Below are 18599 nucleotides of genomic sequence, written 5' to 3' on the forward strand. Positions count from 1 at the left end.
TACGAGTTCTTGAGGCCATTTTCTGCCGAAGCATCTAAGTGAGCTATATATTTCAGGCATATCGTTAGACTACTAGTCCTTGCGGTGTTGTGTGTTCGGCGGCCATGTCTCCGCCGGCTGCTTCCGACGCCGCAAGAAAGGTTCCGGGCCAAGTCCGAGGGACGTAGGAGAGCGGGAAGGGTCGGCCGCGGTCTTCGGGTGTGGAGCGTGGCTCTTAGTCCCCAGGGCGCGTACTCCTCAGTACGTATGCTTCAGTCTCCTGGGAGTGACTTCCTACGTGTAAGGCTGTGCCATGGGGCCCACGGGAATGTACGATAGCATTTGTTAGGCCTCCATCCAAGGCTTTACAGCGTGCCCCCAGCCCTGAGCAGGACGCCGAACACGGAGCGGAGGGAGAGGCGGGCTGAGTTCCCCGGCGCTTCCCTGCGGGAGGAAAGGAACGACGAAGGCTCTCCCGAACCACAGGACTGGAGCTGGATGTCCCCCCGCCCCGGGTGTAGACGTAATGCCCCTAATCCCAGCTCCCCCGGTCGCTCAGCCCGCCCCTGGGGCCGCTTCTTCCCCTCCGGGCCCCAGGGTTGTTGTAGGTAACACGGAGAGCGGTCCTGGGCGTCCCTGCAGGGTTCGTGGGAAGGTTGGGTGAGGGCAGCAGGCGCCCCGCAGAAGGTTAGCTGCTCTAACTGACGAATCCCTTTACCCAGAGTTATTTCGTCCTGAGGCCCTTCAGGCAGGGGTCAGCCCCGTGTGACCGCATTCCGTCACCGAGGCTCAGATCGCGGGAGGCGGGTGGCGTTCGTCCGCATCTCCGAAACGTGGCGACCACGACATCCCAAATACTGGAGAACCAACGGCGGCAGATACCAGTGCTTCCCGGCACGCCCTGGTCATCATTCGTGATCACCGGTCCCCTCGACCTCCGCCAGCCGCAGGGCTGGGGAAATGTCCCTGTTAGGTTTATTTCGGGATGAGCCTGAGCAACTTGTCCCATGTATCCACGCGTGTTTTTCTCCTCTGCGAGGTGGCCTGCTCATGAACTTGGCCTGTTGTTCGGATGCAGTACTTGTCTTGTGGGATATTTAAGCGAGGAGTAATGTGATCCGAGGGATGTTTAAGGAGGAAAACAAGGACGGTGTGAAGTAGGATTGGTTTAAGGAGTAGAAAGCGGGTAGATCACTGCAGTAAGCCCGTGGAGAGCTGAGGAAGACCTGACCCAAGGCGAGGACAGAGGGAAAGAGGTAGGCGATGTTTAAGAGAGGGGTAGGAGGCAGAACTGGTAGAATGGGAAAGATCTCTTGTATATGGAAAGCAAGAACGTCAGGAGACGGGCTCAACTTCTAGGTTTCTAGTTTGATGGGGGACTCCGTTTGACACGGCAGAGAATGCAGGGAAAGGAACAGCTTTGGCAAGGTTGATGGAGAAGCCAGACTGGGTTGTTAGTTTTTTTTTCCCCCTTTTTTAAGAGGTGTGCTCCCTTTTTTTTTTTTTTTAAGGTTTTATTTATTTATTAGAGAGAGAGAGAGAGTGCACGCAGAGGGGTGGAGCAGAAGGAGAGGGAGAAGTAGGCTCCCCCCTGAGCAGGGAGCACAATGAGGGGCTGCATCCCAGGACCCTGAGATCATGACTGGAGCCAAAGGCAGAGGCTTAACTGACTGAGCCATCTAGTTTCCCCATGGGACATGTTAGGTTTAAAGAGCCTTTGAGAAATTCAAGTGACCATCCTGACTTGGTGTTCAAAGAAGAGGTTTAGGGGCACCTGGGTGGCCCAGTGGGTTAAAGCTTCTGCCTTCGGCTCGGGTCATGGTCCCGGGATCCTAGGATCAAGCACCAGCTCGGGCTCTCTCTCTGCTCAGCAGGGAGCCTGCTTCCCTTTCTCTCTCTCTGCCTGCCTCTCTGCCTACTTGTGATCTCTGTCTCTCAAATAAACAAAATCTTTAAAAAAAAAAAAAAAAAGGTTTAGGCTAAAGATGAACTATACTTCATCAATTCTAATATGCACATGTCCCCACATTTAAAAATCTCTTCTATTTAATTATCTCATAATTATTTAGCAGTGGGCTTTTATCTTAGTGCAACATAAGATAGTGTGTTTTATAAGTTATGGTATCTCTGATTTGATGAAAAACAGTATAATTAGCGGGCTCTGCTTTACAAGTGTTAGTTGGAGCTTATTAATACTGCCAACCACAAAGGAAGGTACCCCGGTTTGTGTGTTGAAGGGGAGAAAAGGAAATTGAACACTCTTCCTTCTTGGCCTGAAGCAACTTGTCACTGTCATTCAGACTCTATATGAGAAAAACTTACTTCTTGGCTGGGTTGAAATTCCATCTCATTAAAGACTTTTACAGATCTCCCTAAATTAAGCCAGCTGGTACTTACCTCTCCTCCAGGTAAAAATCAGGAATTCTCTGAGTGGAATGCCTCCCAAGTCAGCCAGGATATACTCTGGCAGCTGGTTCAAATCACAGGGAATATGGTAAGGGCCAAGAGACTTTTGTCACATTTCAAGGACTTAAGCCAGTCGTTCTCAGCCTTAGCTGCACGTTGCAACATCTGGGGCACCACAGAATAATACAGGTCCCCGAGTCCCACACCCAGATATTCTGCATTAATTGTAGGATCTACCTAGAGCATTCCTAGGCATTGGTAACATTTAAAAGATTCTTAGTGATTCTCATGTTCAGACAAGGTTGAGAACCATTTCTATTACAAGAATGGGGGTGCCACCAAATCATTAGGGAGTGAAGACTTTTCCAAGAAAATGTACTCATGTACTTACGACCGCCGTCTGTGCTGTCAGAGATTAAAGACTTGAAAGGCTTTTAGAGCTAAGAAAGCAAGCATGAAAGAGATAGTAACATAGACACAGCTCTCAGTTCTGGCAAGAAGGATTGGAAAGAAATAGTTATATGTATCTATGTATCTATACATTCACTTGAAGATACACTCCACACTTTTGTGGGAAAAGGCATAAGCCTAAGGTTGATCATTGCAGTATTATTTGTAATTGCAATATTGCAGTATTATTTGTAATTGCAATATTTTGGAAACAATCTGTTTGTACATTTGTGGTACAACACACAATGGCATACTCAACAGCTGTTTAAAAAATGAGGAAGAACTCTGTGAATTTGATATAAAGTGGTTGCCAAGACATCTCTAAGTGAAAAATGAAAAGCACAAATGCAGCCCTAAATGAGAAGGGAATATAAGAAAATATACTACCTCTGTCCATTTGTGCAAAAGAAACAGTACAGGAAAGATAAATCAGAAACTAAGGACATTGGTTTCCTGTAAGGGATAGGTGGGAAAAAGAGGAGTAAATGAGAATGGGGTAGCAGGAGTGAGGAGGTGGTGATACTCAGAGTATATATCTGTGTAGCTCTGACTCTTAGAATGCTAGTGTTTCCCATACCCCCGGGATAAATAAATAACTAAAACCAACTGGGATGTGGAGAGAGCCCAAATGGAATAAAAAATATTAAAAAATGAACCTACTGTAAGTCCAAAACATAGCTACACTAAAAAGGTTGGGAAGAACTAAAATGAGCCCTTGGTTGGATCCATAAGCCTAGAGACCCCCCCCCCACAAAAAAAAAAACAACCCTGCAGAAAACAGCTGCACTGAGAAGTACAAAATTGAATGGGCAGAAGTTTGAAGAGAAGCATAATTTTCATAGTCTCAGAATATCTCCCGCAAGAGATCTATTAACTATAAAGGGAAAGATAGTCATTTTCAAGTGTGAAATCTAGCAGAAGCCACCTGATCCCTTGATCTGGTGATAAAGGTCAACATCACCAGGAACAAGACAAAGCAAAACCATAAACCTGATACGATGTGTTGAGGACACAATGTTATCTATCGTATTCAGCCTAATCATGAGAAAATGTCAGACAAACTCAAATTGTGGGACATTTGACAAAATAACTGATCAGTACTCTTCAAAAAAGTCAAAGTTACGAAAGACAAAGTCAAAGGTGCTTTTACAGACTGCAAGAGACTTAGGAGAAATAACTACTTGCTGTGTAGGTCTGGTCAGGAGCCTAGAATAGGAAAAATAAATGAGCAAAAAAGCTGGTAAATTCAAGAAAGGTCTTTAATTAGTAGTACTGTACCAATGTTAATCTTTTGGGTTCTGACAATTGCACTATAGTTATATAAGATGTTAACAGGGGACGTTGCAGGAGAGATGTATGAAAACTCTCAAGACTATATTTGTGACTTTTCTGTAAGTTTAAATTCAAAATAAAAAGGTGGGTTCTTTTTTTATTTTTTATTTTTTTGGTAAGAATGTTTTTAGAAAAGGACATTAACTCCTTCATCATCAACTCTTACTGAAGATGACTGACCCAACTCAAATGCACACTTTGTACAGCCTTCGAGATCATTGCCTCATAATAGAAAGGAAGAGACAGAAGACTTAAAAACCCAACTTATTCATACTCAGGCAATTCCACATAAAGTTACTGGATCTGAGGAGGAGATAAAGAAGTCGGGGTGGGGGCTGTGGAAAACAACACTCACTCTAAGTTATGAACTCCAAAAACAAGAATCTCTGGTTCCAAGTTTTGACATATGGGGTCTAGAAATTCATTTTGGAGGCTCTTCCTCCAGGGCTAGAGCAAGGAGCAGCCTCTTGGCCGGAGACCCATGCAGTTATCCAATGCCCTGCATTTAGAAGGGGCCCACCCCTGGTTTAATGTTCTGCTGTTGCAATCTTGAAATCCTTCACAATCTTTGAACAAGGGACCTTTGTGTTTTCATTTTGCGCAGGGCCCCACAAATTTAAGTAGCTAGTTCAGTCTGCCTCCACTTGTCAACCATAATTAGCAGAAAGAGAAGCCTCGTTCACATGGTGCACCCTGTACCCCCAAGGCCACAGTTGATTACTCTTGTGGCTAAGCCCCTGACCCAATCTGAACCCAATTAGATTCCTTCCCAAGAATTTGGAATGTGGACTAAGAGGCCCCCATAGTCTGGCACATCTGTTGAAGAGAACAGATACGAATGAGAGGCCACTGGTGTCCAACAGATGGAAACCATGGGAGTTGGCTTCAGATTGAAAAATAAAGCAGAGATTCAGAAGCAAATCAAACATACTTTCTGCATCAAGTTCATTACCAAGGATACACCGCATGAACATTTTCTCATTCAGTTAAGTATCCTTGGACCTTTAGAAAAGATAAGCTTTAGGGGCACCTGGGTGGCTCAGTGGGTTAAAACCTCTGCCTTCGGCTCACGTCATGATCCCAGGGTCCTGGGATTGAGCCACGCGTCCAGCTCTCTGCTCTGCGGGAAACCTGCTTCCTCCTCTCTCTGCCTGCCTCTCTGCCTACCTGTGATCTCTGTCTGTCAAATAAATAAATAAAATCTATTAAAAAAAACCTATTTATTAAAAAACAAAAAGATAAGCTTTTTTGCTTGTGCTACTCCAAGACATGATCTGTTGATTACAAAAGTCCTAACTCATTCCACTCCCCAACAAGGCAGAATGCTCAAACCCCATTTCTGTTGGGAGGGAATAGGGAAGGGAGTATCATTTCCAAACTGAAAAGACTGAGAAAACCGTTTCTTTTTTTTTTTTAAGATGGTATTTATTTATTTGACAGAGACATCACAAGTAGGCAGAGGGGCAGGCAGAGAGAGGGGGGGAAGCAGGCTCCCGCTGAGCAGAGAGCCCGATGCAGGGCTCGATCCTGGGACCCTGGGATCATGACCTGAGCCGAAGGCAGAGGTTTAACCTACAGAGCCACCCAGGCGCCCCGATGAAACCATTTCTAAAATCAAAACAACCATTCAAAATTCTTTAAATAAAGAAAACCCGTAGTTGCTCCTTGTCAAAAACAAAGGAAAACATTGCATAAAGGGAAAAACAACAAAAAGATAGTATATAAAGACAACATACTGGTTTCTTCTCAATTCTCTGGGTCTCCCATCCAATGTAATCATTTCAATTGTCTTTATTGAGTCAGATGCTAATATTTCAAGCCCTTTAAAAAAACATTGGCTAAAACCCCTGATGCGGTTTTCAGTGTAGTTCCTCCCCCCCTTTTACCTATTTTTCCTTCTATACCTCCTATTTTTACCTTTTTTCTTTTATTTATTTGCTAGAGAGAGACATCGAGAGAGGGAACACAAGCAAGGGGAGAGACAGAGGGAGAAGCAGGCTTCCTGCTGAGCAGGGAGCACAACACGGGGCTTGATCCCAGGACCAGGAGATCATGACCTGAGCCAAAGGCAGATGCTTAACAACTGAGCCACCCAGGTACCTCTCCTTTTTACTTTTTTGAAAGATTTTATTTATTTATTTATTTTAGAGAGAGAGAGGGAGCATGAGTGGGGCGGGGGCCGGCAGAGGGAAAGGGAGAAGCCCACTGAGTGCGGAGCCCCAATCCAGAGCCTGATACAGGGCTTAATCTCACAACACTGAGAGATCTTGATCTGAGCCGAAATCAAAAGATGCTTAACCGACTGAACCAACCGGGCACCCCTTACCTTTTTTCTATTCTAAAGAAAACTTACATAACTTGTTATACAAGCCAGACTGCAAGCTCTGGGCACTTCAAGGAAAGAGAACTGTTCTGGTTCACAATAAAAATGTGCGGAGGGAAGGAAGAAGAGTTTAGTCCCCAACGTCTCCCACCCTCAGCAATCTATAAACAGAATCTGGATTCCTCCTCGTCCCAGGCCAGAATCCAAATACTGAGGGTGTTCATCTGCTAGGGGGTGTGGAGACTTCTGATGTAGTGCACCGAGAGCCTGGGAGGTTCTCTTGCAGAGGCTTCTTCGTCCTGAGTACCTCAAAAGGGTTCACGTCCAGAATATAGAAAGAAATACAGGCGCATGTGGGTGGCTCAGTCAGTTACGCAGTCAGCTCTTAATTCTGGCTCAGGTCGTGATCTCAGGGTCTTGAGATTGGTCTATATAATTTTCTTAGTATCTTTTTCAGGTTTTCTATTGATATCACGTGAGCATCATAAAATGAGTTGAAAAGTTGCCAAGTCTTTTTTTATTCCTAGTTTAAATAGGTTTTCTTTAAAGATTTTATTTATTTATTTGAGAGAGCGTGAGGGGGGGAGGGTCAGAGGGAGAGGCAGACTCCCTGCTGAGCTGGGAGTCCAAATTAGGACTCATTCCTGGGACTCCAGGATCACGACCTGAGCTGAAAGCAGCTGCCTAACCAACTGAACCACCCAGGCGCCCTCAAATAGTTTTTTTTAAGTCAAAAGTGAATGTCTTTAATATTTTTAATACACTTTATTTTTCAGAGCAGTTTTAGGTTGATGGCAATATTGAGCAGAAGATACAGATTTCATTACATACACCACCTGCCCCCACACATGCCTGAACCCCCCATTATCAACATCCCTTGCCACATCCTCATCCAACGTAAGGTGTTATCGGTTTCTGGATTTTGGTTATTCCAATAAGGGTGTAATGGTATCTCTTGTGGGTTGTTTTTTTTTTAAGATTTTATTTATTTATTTGACAGACAGAGATCACAAGCAGGCAGAGAGAGAGGAGGAAGCAGGCTTCCCTCCGTCCCAGGAAACCAGGATCATGACCGAGCTAAAGGCAGAGGCTTTAACACACTGAGCCACCCAGGCACCCCTCTCTTGTTTTAATTTGTATTTTGCTGGTGACAGGCGTTGTGGGGCATCTTTTCATATGCTTATCTCCATCCATGTATCTTCTTTGGTGAGGTGTCTGTTTAGATATTTTGCGCATTTTTCGACCAGGTCGTTTTTCTATTCATTGAGCACTAAGAGTTCCATGTATATTTTGGATAACTGTCCTTTACCAGTTGTGTCTTTTGCAAACATTTCCTCCCAGTCTGTAATTTGTGTTTTCATTCTCTTAACAGTGTCTTTCACAGAACAGAACATTCTGACTTCGATGAAGTGCAGTTTATCAATTCTTCCTTTCATAGTGTTGTATCGAAAAGTCACTTCCTTGCGCAAGGTCATCTGCATTTTTTCTATATTCACTTCTAGAAACTTTGTAGTTTTGCATTTTACATTTACTTTATTTATGTATTTATTTATCTGAAGGAGAGAGTCGGGGAAGGGGCAGGGAGAGGGACAAGCAGACTCTGCACTGAGCGCGGAGCCCGACATGGGGCTCGATCCGCCACTCTGAGATCTTGACCTGAGCCAAAATCAAGAGTCAGCTGCTTAACTGATTGAGCCACCCAGGCGCCCCACATTTAGTTTGGGGATCCGTGTTAGGTTAACTTTTGTGAAAGGTGTATGATGTGTGTCTAGATTCATTTTCATTTAAGTAAGTTCTATGCCCAACGTGGGGCTTGAACTCACAACCCTGAGATCAAGAGTTGCATGCTCTACTGACTGAGCCAGCCAGGCACCCCTAGATTCAGTTTTGTTTTGTTTTTTAAAGATTTTTATTTATTTATTTATTTATTTATTTATTTATTTATTTATTTTAACAGAGAGAGAAACAGCAAGAGAGGGAACACAACCAGGGGGAGTGGAAGAGGGAGAAGCAGGCTTCCCACGGAGCAGAGAGCCCGATGTGGGGCTCCATCCCAGGACTCTGGGATCATGACTTGAGCCAAAGGCAGACACTTAATGACTGAGCCAGCCAGGCGCCCCTAGATTCAGTTTTTTTACAAGTTGATGTCCGGTTACTGTGATACCATTTGTTGAAAAGACCATCTTTTCCCACTGTATTGCCTGTGCTCCTTTGTCAAAGATCAGTTGACTGGGGCGCCTGGGTGGCTCAGTGGGTTAAGCCGCTGCCTTCGGCTCAGGTCATGATCTCAGGGTCCTGGGATCGAGTCCCGCATCAGGCTCTCTGCTCAGCAGGGAGCCTGCTTCCTCCTCTCTCTCTCTCTGCCTGCCTCTCTGCCTACTTGTAATTTCTCTCTGTCAAATATATAAATAAAATCTTAAAAAAAAAAAAAAAAAAGATCAGTTGACTGTGTTTGTGTGGGTCTAGTTATTCTTTCATTGATACCGTACCACCTTGATTAGTGTGGCTTTGTAACAAGTCACATAGTGTCAATCCTCTGACTTTGTTCTTTCCCTTCAATATTTTGTTGGCTATTCTGGGTCTTCTGCCTCTCCGTATAAACATTAGAATCAGTTTGTTGCTATCCACAAAATAATTTACTGGGATTTGGATTGGGATTGCACTGAAACTGTAAATCAGATTGGGAAGAGCTGATCATGACATTACTGCGTCTTCTGATCCATCGGTATGGAATACCTCTCCATTTACTTAGTTCTCCCTTTATTTCTTAAATCAGAGTTTTGTTGTATTCTTTACATAGATCTTATACATATTTTGTTAGATCGATATCAAAGTATTTCATTTGGGGGGTGCTAATGTAAATTGTGTTGTTTTTTTTTTTTAAATTTCAAATTCTACTTGTTTCTTCCTACTATATAGGAAAGCAATTGATTTTTTTTTACTTTTTTTAATTACTTATTTTAATTAATATATAATATATTATTTGCCCCAGGGGTACAGGTCTGCGAAGGCAATTGACTTTTGATATTCACCTTGTTTCCTGCAACCTTGCTATAATCACTCATTAGTTCCAGGCAGCTATGGGCAATTCTTTCAAATTCCGTACATTGACAGGTCATCTGCAAACAAAGACAGCTTCATTTCTTCCTTCCCAGTAAGTATGCTTTTTATTTTCTATCTTCTGTTTCTGCATTAGTTAGGACTTCTAGTGCAGTGTTGAAAAGGAGTGGTGACAGAGGACATCCTTGCTTTGTTCCTGATCTTAACGGAAAAGCTTCTAGTTGCTCATTATTAAGAATGATACTGGGAGGAGCTTCTGCCTTTGGCTGAGGTCATGATCCCAGGGTCCGGGACTGGAACTACAAACTGCCTGCTAGGCGGGGAGTCTGCTTCTCCCTCTGCCTCTGCCGTTTCTCTCTTCTTAGTTAGCTTAGCTGAAGGCTTATCAACTTTAGTGATCTTTTCAAAGAACCGGCTTTTGGTTTTGTTGATTTCCTGTTTTCAATGTAATTGCCTTGTGATATAATATGAATTATTATTATTCCTTTTCTTCTGCTTACTTTGGATTTGATCTTGTGGAGTTAATCTTAGAAAATACATTATAAACCCTAAGGAGTGATTGTAGAAGCAGCTTAAATGTCAGCAGCATTCTTGTTTCCAGGCTGTTGAACGCAATGGCCCGGTAGGAGCAGGATCCCATGATTCGTAGGGTCAGGGAGTAAGTTAGGAGCTATGAAAGAATGTAAGCCTCAGTCTCCCCTTTCTTCACCTGGCAATTGCCAGCACAAACATCCCCCTCCTCCCTGATCCCATGACTGACTCCCTGTGTGCCTGTGCAGGGGACAATGCAAGCCTGCTTCAAGACGCTCGCCCTCCCTTTGTACTCCTTTCCCACGCTTGGAGGCATCGTCCTTGCTTTTCTGGGAAGAAATGAGACCAAAGCTATGTGCAGGACTCAGCTGCCGCTGCTCTTCCCTGCAGAGCCGCTCAGATTGGTGTCTGAGAACTTTATTTCAGGGCGCAATGACAGATCTACTCTTCCTTTTTGAGTTTTCTGTTTTTGGGGGGGGGTTGTTTGTTTGTTTGTTTTTTAAGATGGAAGCTTAGATTATTGGTTTTAGACCTTTTTCCTTTTCCAATATATGCACTCAGGGGTGTCTGGGAGGTGTCTGACTCTTGATTTTGGCTCAGGTCATGATCTCTGGGTCGTGGGATCAAGCCCCACATCGGGGTCTGCACTGGGCTTAGAGTCTGCTTGAGATTCTCTCTCTCCCTTCTTCCCTTTCTCCCTCTCTCTCTCTCTCTCAATAAATAAATAAAAATAATATATGCATTCAATGCTATGAATTTTCCTCTAAGTACTGTTTTATTAGTCAGGGTTCTCCAGAGAAATGGAGTGTGTGTGTGTGTGTGTGTGTGTGTGTAATATATAAGAGAGATTTATTCTAGTAATTGGATCACATGATTATGAAGGCCAAGAAGTCCCATGATATGCCTTCTGGAAGCTGGAGAACCAGGAAAACTGATGGTATAATTCAGTCTGAGTCCAAAGGCCTGGAACCAGGTGGGACTCGTAGTGTAAGTCCTGGTCCAAAGCTAAAGGTCTGAGAACCAGGAGTTCCTGTTCCAAGGGCAGGAGAAATGGACGTCCCAGGCCAAACTGAGAAAGTGAATTCGTCCTTCCTCTGCCCTCAGTGGATTAGATGATACCCACACTGCGGAGGGCTGTTCGGTTCACTCAGTTCGCCATTTCAAATGCTAATCTATTCCAGAAACACCAGTCTCAAGAGCTCAATGGTGGGCCACCTGGGTGGCTCAGTTAAGTGTCTGCCTTTGGCTCAGGTCATGACCCCAGGGTCCTGGGATCGAGTCCTGCATCAGGCTCTCTGCTTAGTGTGGAGCCTGCTTCTTCCTTTGCCTGCCACTCTCCTTGCTTGTGCTTGCTCTCTGTCAGAAAAATTTTAAAAATCTTTAAATTTTCCACCTCCATGGGCCAGGCCTTACCTTCTAAAATTTAATCTCTTATAGGGGCACCTGGGTGGCTCAGTGGATTAAAGCCTCTGCCTTCGGCTCGGGTCATGATCCCAGGGTTCTGGGATCGAGCCCCGAATCGGGCTCTCTGCTCGGCAAGGAGCCTGCTTCCTCCTCTCTCTCTCTCTCTCTGCCTGCTTCTCTGCCTACTTGTGATCTCTGTCTGTCAAATAAATAAAATATTAAAAAAAAAAAAGTATTAAAATTTAATCTCTTACCTCCTCCAGCTCAACAGACCCACCAAAGACAAGTGGGAAACTTCCCAAGCTACCCAGAGCCTTCATTCTCTGCTCTGGGTGATGCTGCTGTGGTGGGTCTTTGGGATCCAGCCCGTGGGGCTGTCCAGCCAGAGATCCTCCTCCTCTGGGCCTGGGGATGGAGAAGTTACCCCTCCCCAGCTGGTGACCTCTACCACTTGTAACCCTCAGGCTGCCTCTCTGCTCACCTGCCTTGGCCTGTGTCCCTCACTGTGGTTTCCGGTTCAGCAAGCCCTCCTTCGTATAGCTTCCTGAGCTGTTCTCGTGTGTCAGGGCCACAGACTCCTCTTGAGTGCCTGAAATGGGATGGGGAGGCCACACATGAGGTACCAGACTCCATGGCTGCAAGAGAGATGAAGAACCCCATCGGCCAGCGTGCTTTTTAATTCAGAGGGCCAGTGGGAGCTGGCCTGGGGATCAGGAGACATGGGTGTTACTGTGGTCCTACCCGCCAGCTAGCTGTGTGACATCCTTTGTGCTTGGGGTCTCATATCCTCTGCTATAAAAGAGGAGCCTAGATGGGATGCTTTTTTGGGGGGGGGGCGGTTATTTATTTATTTATTGGAGACAGAGAGAGTGCAAGCGGGCAGGGAACGGAGCAGAGGGAGAGAATCTTTCAAGCCGACTGCAGGCTCAGCAGAGCCTGATGTGGGGCCGCTCCCACAATCCACGAGATCACAACCCGAGCCGAAACCAAGAGCTGGACGCGTAGCCGACCACGCCATCCAGATGCCCCTAACTGGGATGCTTTAAGCGGTCTTCCCAAGTCCATCTCTGTCTCTGAAAGCCTGCTGATCGGCTGCGCAGGGATCCCATGTCTCAGCAGAGAAAACATAACAGTCGGGATACGTACGGCGGTTTCTCATTCTACCTTACTAGGCCTTCACGAGGCCACATGATGAAGTGCGTCCACAGCTGGTGAGGCTACTAGAAGCCGGAGGGGGAGAAGATCTAAGTCTGGGGCCAAAGAATGCAGGCTCCACGATCCGCCTCTGCTTCCAGCACTGGGGCCAAAGACAAAGGCTGTGCCTTCTCTTGATAAAAGGAGCCAAGACCTTGGATTTCCTCTCTGCAGCCTGGAGCTGGGACAGGTGTGAATCGTGGCCAGCAGGTCTCCACGGGAGATAGCTTGGCTGCTTCCTGCGCTTGTCAGATGCCGCTGGGCTCCCCCTGCTTCCTTCACTTCTCCCAGCTGCTGAGCCAAAGAGGCCGGGAGAGCGCCCTGTTACTTCTTAAGCAAGCGTCTCTGTCTCGGAGTCTGTGTCTCAGGAGTCTGAGCCCTGGGAGTGTGACACATGGCCTGCAGGCTCCCTCACCCCCGGGCCCCTGCCAGTCTTTCTGGTCTGCCTTGGCTCCAGTGCCACCTGCCCCACCACCCTTTGGCCTCACCAAACTCTCCGCTCCTCAAACACCTGGTGCCCCCTTGGGCTCTGGGCAACTCTGTGCATGATGTTGCCACGTAGTTTGTTCAACACACATTCATCCTGCTACGGTGTCCGCTGCAGGAAAGGGAGAGCATACTGGAAACGGGGAACCGAGGGACGTTGAGGGAAGGGACTGTGGAAACCATGGAAGCAGGGTGAGAGGGAACCAGCAGATCAGCTAGGACTCCCAGTGCTGGGACACTGTGGGGCCTGATGGGTAAAGGCAGGGGCCGTGCGCGGGAGGGGCGTGTGGCGGGGCTCTTGATCTCTGGGTCCTGAGTTCAAGCCCCATGCTGGGGCTAGAAATTCCTGTAAACCTGAAGCCTGTAGTTGCAGGAGAGCCATGAGACAGGAGCTATGATCTCCAGGGGGAACGCAGCTACTGCTGAAGGGGAGCTAGGATGAAAACTGCCCAGCCTTTCTCCTGCCACCCTCCAAACTCCCGTGAGCACAGCAGAACTTCACTGGAAGTGCAGAGCAAAAGGTGGGGTCCACAGAGGCAGGGGAGCTGAGCAGAGAAGGGAAAGGGGGTGCAGAGGGGCCAAGAGAGCATCCCACGTGGGCCGGGCTGTGTGCCAGACACCAGGCAAAACAGAAAAGCATTTGTGGTCCTGCCATTTCCAGTCTCAATAGAGGGCCCTGGGCTTGCATCGATGAATCATAAAAAAGTAATGAATATACTCATTCCTTTCAGGAACACTTTATAAAACACTCATAAAAATTAACCACAAGTCAGCCCGCAGAGCAAGTTTCAACAAATTTTTTAAAGACTGTCATCCTACAGACCACGTCCTCTGCCCACAATGTCGTTGTTTATAAATCATTAACAAAAACACAAAAAAACTCTTCCTCGCACTTGGAAATTTAGAAACATACCCACGTAAAACTCAGAGCAGAGAGGAAATAGTAACAGCAAATAGAAAACACCGAAACCGAACCATAACAAACATGTTTCAGAGTAAAACTTACGGGATGTAGCAACAGTTATAATTCAACGGAATTCTACTGAAACGTCAGTGTTTGTGTGAGGAAGGAAGAAAGTTGAAAATTCATGACCAAAGCTTCCAGCTTAAGAAGATGGGACAGGGGCGCCTGAGTGGCTCAGTCGGTTAAGTGTCTGCCTTCGGCTCAGGGCATGGTCCCGGGGTCCTGGGATCGAGTCCCTCTTCTTCATGGGGCTCCCCACTCAGCGGGGAATCTGCTTCTGCCCCTCCCTCTGCTTGTGTTTTTTCTCTCTCTCTCTTTCAAATAAATAAAAATTAAAAACTTAAAAAAGATGGGGAAAAACAGTGGACTATGTACTCACCCTTAAAAAGAGAAACAAGATGATAAATAAAACGAGAAGGCATTAGTGGGCTGGGAAACAGAGGTGCAGTGAGAGAAACAAGCCAACCGGAAGTTGCTTCTCTGAGAAAGAGGCCACGTCCAAGTCCATTCACGCATTAGAATGACCTCTCTCACGGTGAGAACAAACTGACAGCCAGTTAGTGACAGCCAGTTAGCTGGGATAAAAGTCAGACATCATGAGGGAAGAGAAAAAAGTTCTAGAAGATGAAATACAGGTAACACCATTTTTTTAAAAGATTTTATTTATTTGAGAAAGATCATGAATGGGGCAGAGTGGGGAGGGACAGAGGCAGAGGGAGAAGCAGGCTCCCCACTGAGCAAGGAGCCCAATGCAGGACTCGATCCCAGGACCCCGGGATCATGAACTGAGCCGAAGGTAGACCCTTAACCGACTGAGCCACCCAGGTGCCCCAGTAATGCTGTTTTCAAGCTCAAGAACAAGCAAAGCCAAATTATTTATTGCTTAAAACACATGTATATTTGGAAAAGCTTTTTGTTTTTTGAGCAAGAGAATGACAAGCACAGCGGTCACCTTGGGGCAGGAGAGACCCAGGGCATCTGGAAAATAGCACACAGGGGCTTCAACACTGTGGTAATGCTCTGATCCACAGGTTCTTAGGGAAGTTTACATGGTTTTAAAATTATCACGGTTCATAGTTTGCAAGGATGCTATGCATATATTTTTAGCAGGCATTAAATAGAAATTAATAGTTTTTAGAAATTGTAAGCAAATCCTGCTCAGTAAGAGGTCTCAGATTGACCATTGCTTCTGCACGTTCCCAGCTTGGAACCCGGGGCAGCTTTCCTTAATCTCAGAGCCTGTGGTTTCGCACTGAGCCTGGAGTTGACTCATCTTTCTACCTTTTCAACTCCTGGATTCTACGCACAGAAAGGCCGGTGTTTAGCCTATTCTTAGGTGCTTGAATGTCTTTAGGTTTGATCTCCTGGGGACCCTGCTGAGACAACAAGGCAGGCAGAAGAAAGGAAAGAGAAGCCAAGGAGGTCTTCTCTTTAATGTCCTTCCCAGATTCCCAGCCGTGACCCCTCCATGCTCAGGCTCCAATCCACTTCGCCTCCCAGGAGAGCCAGAGGGAAGGGACAGATGCTGAGCAGTCCAAAAAAGGTGAACTGTAGGGGATGTATGTCATCCGAGGCTGTCCTGAACGTAGATCCCTTTTCTAAAGGTTCTTTGATTACCTTACAGGAATGACCTCTCCTCCACTGAATGCAGTTTTGATGGGCAGACAGATCTTGACTCCTGCCTCCCACCGTGGAATCTGGAGGGGACAGAGCCTTCCAGCTACAGCTGTGACATGGCCCTGGGACCTGTGCTGGGCCAGTGAGAAAACTCCCCCTGGCTGTTGCCTCACGAGGGAGTGAAGGTGGCTCTTCACAGCCACAGTGAAGCCCTTGGCAGCCACCTGCAGATCTACTGTGGCTCCTATCCACTGAGTCTGTGGGCCCATAAGAGCTTTCCAGGACCTGTTTCCTTTCTCTTGAATCAGCCATTCCATTCATTTTCTTAAATTGAAAGAAAAATAGATGTTCACAGTAGATTAACAAAAGAATAACAGAAAGGCAATACACTGAAGTTGGATTTCTCTTCCCAGGAAATCTACTGTTACCAGTTTGAGGTGTCTCCTTACAAACCTCTTTCTAGCCATATACACAGAAAGAGATGGACTAGATTTCTAGAGAATTTGGGATTATGGGAAATGGAAGGGATATATTACCCCAAAAAGGGATCATAGGAAATATATATTTTTTAAATTTTTAAATTTTTTAATAAACATATAATGTATTTTTAGCCCCAGGGGTACAGGTCTGTGAATTGCCAGGTTTACACACTTCACAGCACTCACCATAGCACATGAAATATATTCTATAAAGTATTCCTTCCCTCTGTGACCAGTATAAACATCCCTGTCAATACACAAGAGAACTGTGTCCTTCCTTTTAATGGCTGCATAGTATTCCATTGGTGAGCACAGTTTAATCCTTATCTGTTGCCAGACGTGAACACTGCCTCCAACTTTCTAGTATTACAAATAATGATGCGGTAAATATCCTTATACTTACATAATTTTGCATACCTGTGAAAATATTCCAGTAGGTAAGGACTGCATGGAAATCATTTCCAGATCAAAGGATATATGCATTTAAAATTTTTATAATAGGCACTGCCAAATTGCCCTTCTGCAGCTATACCCGCTTCCCCAGTAATGTGAGGAAGTGCTCATCCCCCAAAGTAATGAATAGTTTAATATTTTTTAGTAATTTCAGAGATGGAAATACCTGTTTCTCATATGCATTTCCCTATTGAGGAAGACACACATCTTTTTCAAAAATGTATTAGCCAATTTGCTTCTTGATTTTTTCCTTGTTTATTTCTTCAGGAATTAGAAGTATGAACATTTTATCAGTTATATATTGTAATTATTCCCTCCAAATAAGCAATTTGTCTTAACTCTTGGTTTTGGTGTCTTTGGCTGCCTATACATTCTTTCTAATTTCTTCTTTTTTAAGATTTATTTATTTTAGGGTGCCTGGGTGGCTCAGTGGGTTAAGCCGCTGCCTTCGGCTCAGGTCATGATCTCAGGGTCCTGGGATCGAGTCCCACATCGGGCTCTCTGCTCAGCAGGGAGCCTGTTTCCCTCTCTGTCTCTGCCTGCCTCTCTGACTACTTGTGATCTCTGTCTGTCAAATAAATAAATAAAATTTAAAAAAAAAGATTTATTTAATTTAGGGAGGGAGAGCAGAGGGAGGGGCAGAGGCAGAGGCAGAGGCAGTCTTATGCAGAGCACAGAGCCCAACATGGGGGCTCGATCTCACAACCCTGAGATCATGACCGGAGCTGAAACCAAGAGTCAGACACTCAACCGACTGCACCAGGTGCCCCCACATTCTTTGTAATTTCTCTAAGTTTTGTCTTTATGGCTTTTGGGTTCCTGACCACACAAGAAAGTTCTCCCTGTCCCCAAACGACCCATGAACATACTGACATGCATTTTCCTGCAGAGGTAGCCTGGTGTAACAGCTCGTTGTGGCAGCAGAAATCCTGGAGCTGCCCTTCGTAGGTTCAGAGCCCAGCTCTGGCTTTATCAGTTGCGTGACCCCGGTTGTCTCCCTCTGCCTTTCCTCATCCCTAACATGAGGTTGTGGTGGGGGGGGATTAAGTGAGTTAATATATGTAAAGCATTTAGAATGCTGCCCGGCGTATCGAAAAACTCCTTCCTTTAGAGTTTTTTGTTTTGTTTTGTTTTGTTTTACATTTATATCTTCCCCTTTTCTTTTGCATGAACTTTTCCTCAGGTGGGTAGCCATTTTTATAAAATTGTGTTTTTCTCTGGCTTGAAATGCTACCATTAGAATGGACTGAGGAGCAGGCCGTCCAAGGAGGGCCCTGCTAGGCTCGACCAGCACAGCCCCCCACCATAGCTGCCCCTGAAAGGAGGCTCCTCGGTGAGTACTGTGGGGCCTCCTTGGGATCCTGCTAAAGGCAGAGGGTTTTTTTTTTTTAAATATTTTATTTATTTGACAGAGAGAGATCACAGGTAGGCAGAAAGGCAGGCAGAGAGAGAGGGGGAAGCAGGCTCCCCGCTGAGCAGAGAGCCCGATATGGGACTCGATCCCAGGACCCTGAGATCATGACCTGAGCCGAAGGCAGAGGCTTAACCCACTGAGCCACCCAGGCGCCCCAAGGCAGAGGTTTTGAAGTTGAATTTAGTAATGTTCAGACACTTGGTGGCCTCTCCCCTCTGAGCCCCACCCAAACACAGGCCCAGGAAGGCCACCCCGGTTACCCTGAGCAATTGCCTGCTGGGGGAGGTGTTCGTGGGAAAGCACGCCCAGGCTGAAAAGGTGTTGCCACCAGCCGTGGTCCCCCAAAGTCGTCCCCGTAAGAGAGGACGTGAAGCGAACTGTCCGGCTGAACTTTACCTGAGGAGAACAGAGAGAAAGTGCATCCAAGATGGGCTGCATTTAGCTGCAAAGGGTACCCAGAGCCTGTGGAAAGTTTCTCCCAGGGGAGAGGCTTATGGAGGGGCGGGC

At 46.0% G+C, this 18599-nt stretch overlaps 1 long non-coding RNA gene across 6 annotated transcripts; it reads left to right on the forward strand.

Annotated features, from left to right (window-relative positions):
* The first annotated feature begins 89 nt into the window (after window positions 1–89).
* LOC309850228 lies at window positions 90–18060 on the forward strand. Of its 6 annotated transcripts, none has more exons than XR_014304138.1 (4): window positions 92–240; window positions 702–1235; window positions 6110–6263; window positions 17919–18060. It is a non-coding gene; the product is annotated as an uncharacterized lncRNA (long non-coding RNA). The 6 variants fall into 6 exon arrangements; XR_014304139.1 differs by lacking the exon at window positions 17919–18060 and adding an exon at window positions 15754–16356; XR_014304140.1 differs by lacking the exon at window positions 17919–18060 and adding an exon at window positions 7267–7459.
* Window positions 18061–18599: the final 539 nt, after the last annotated feature.

The sequence above is a fragment of the Mustela nivalis genome (assembly GCF_964662115.1).
Source record: "Mustela nivalis genome assembly, chromosome: 16".
Lineage (NCBI taxonomy): Eukaryota > Metazoa > Chordata > Mammalia > Carnivora > Mustelidae > Mustela > Mustela nivalis.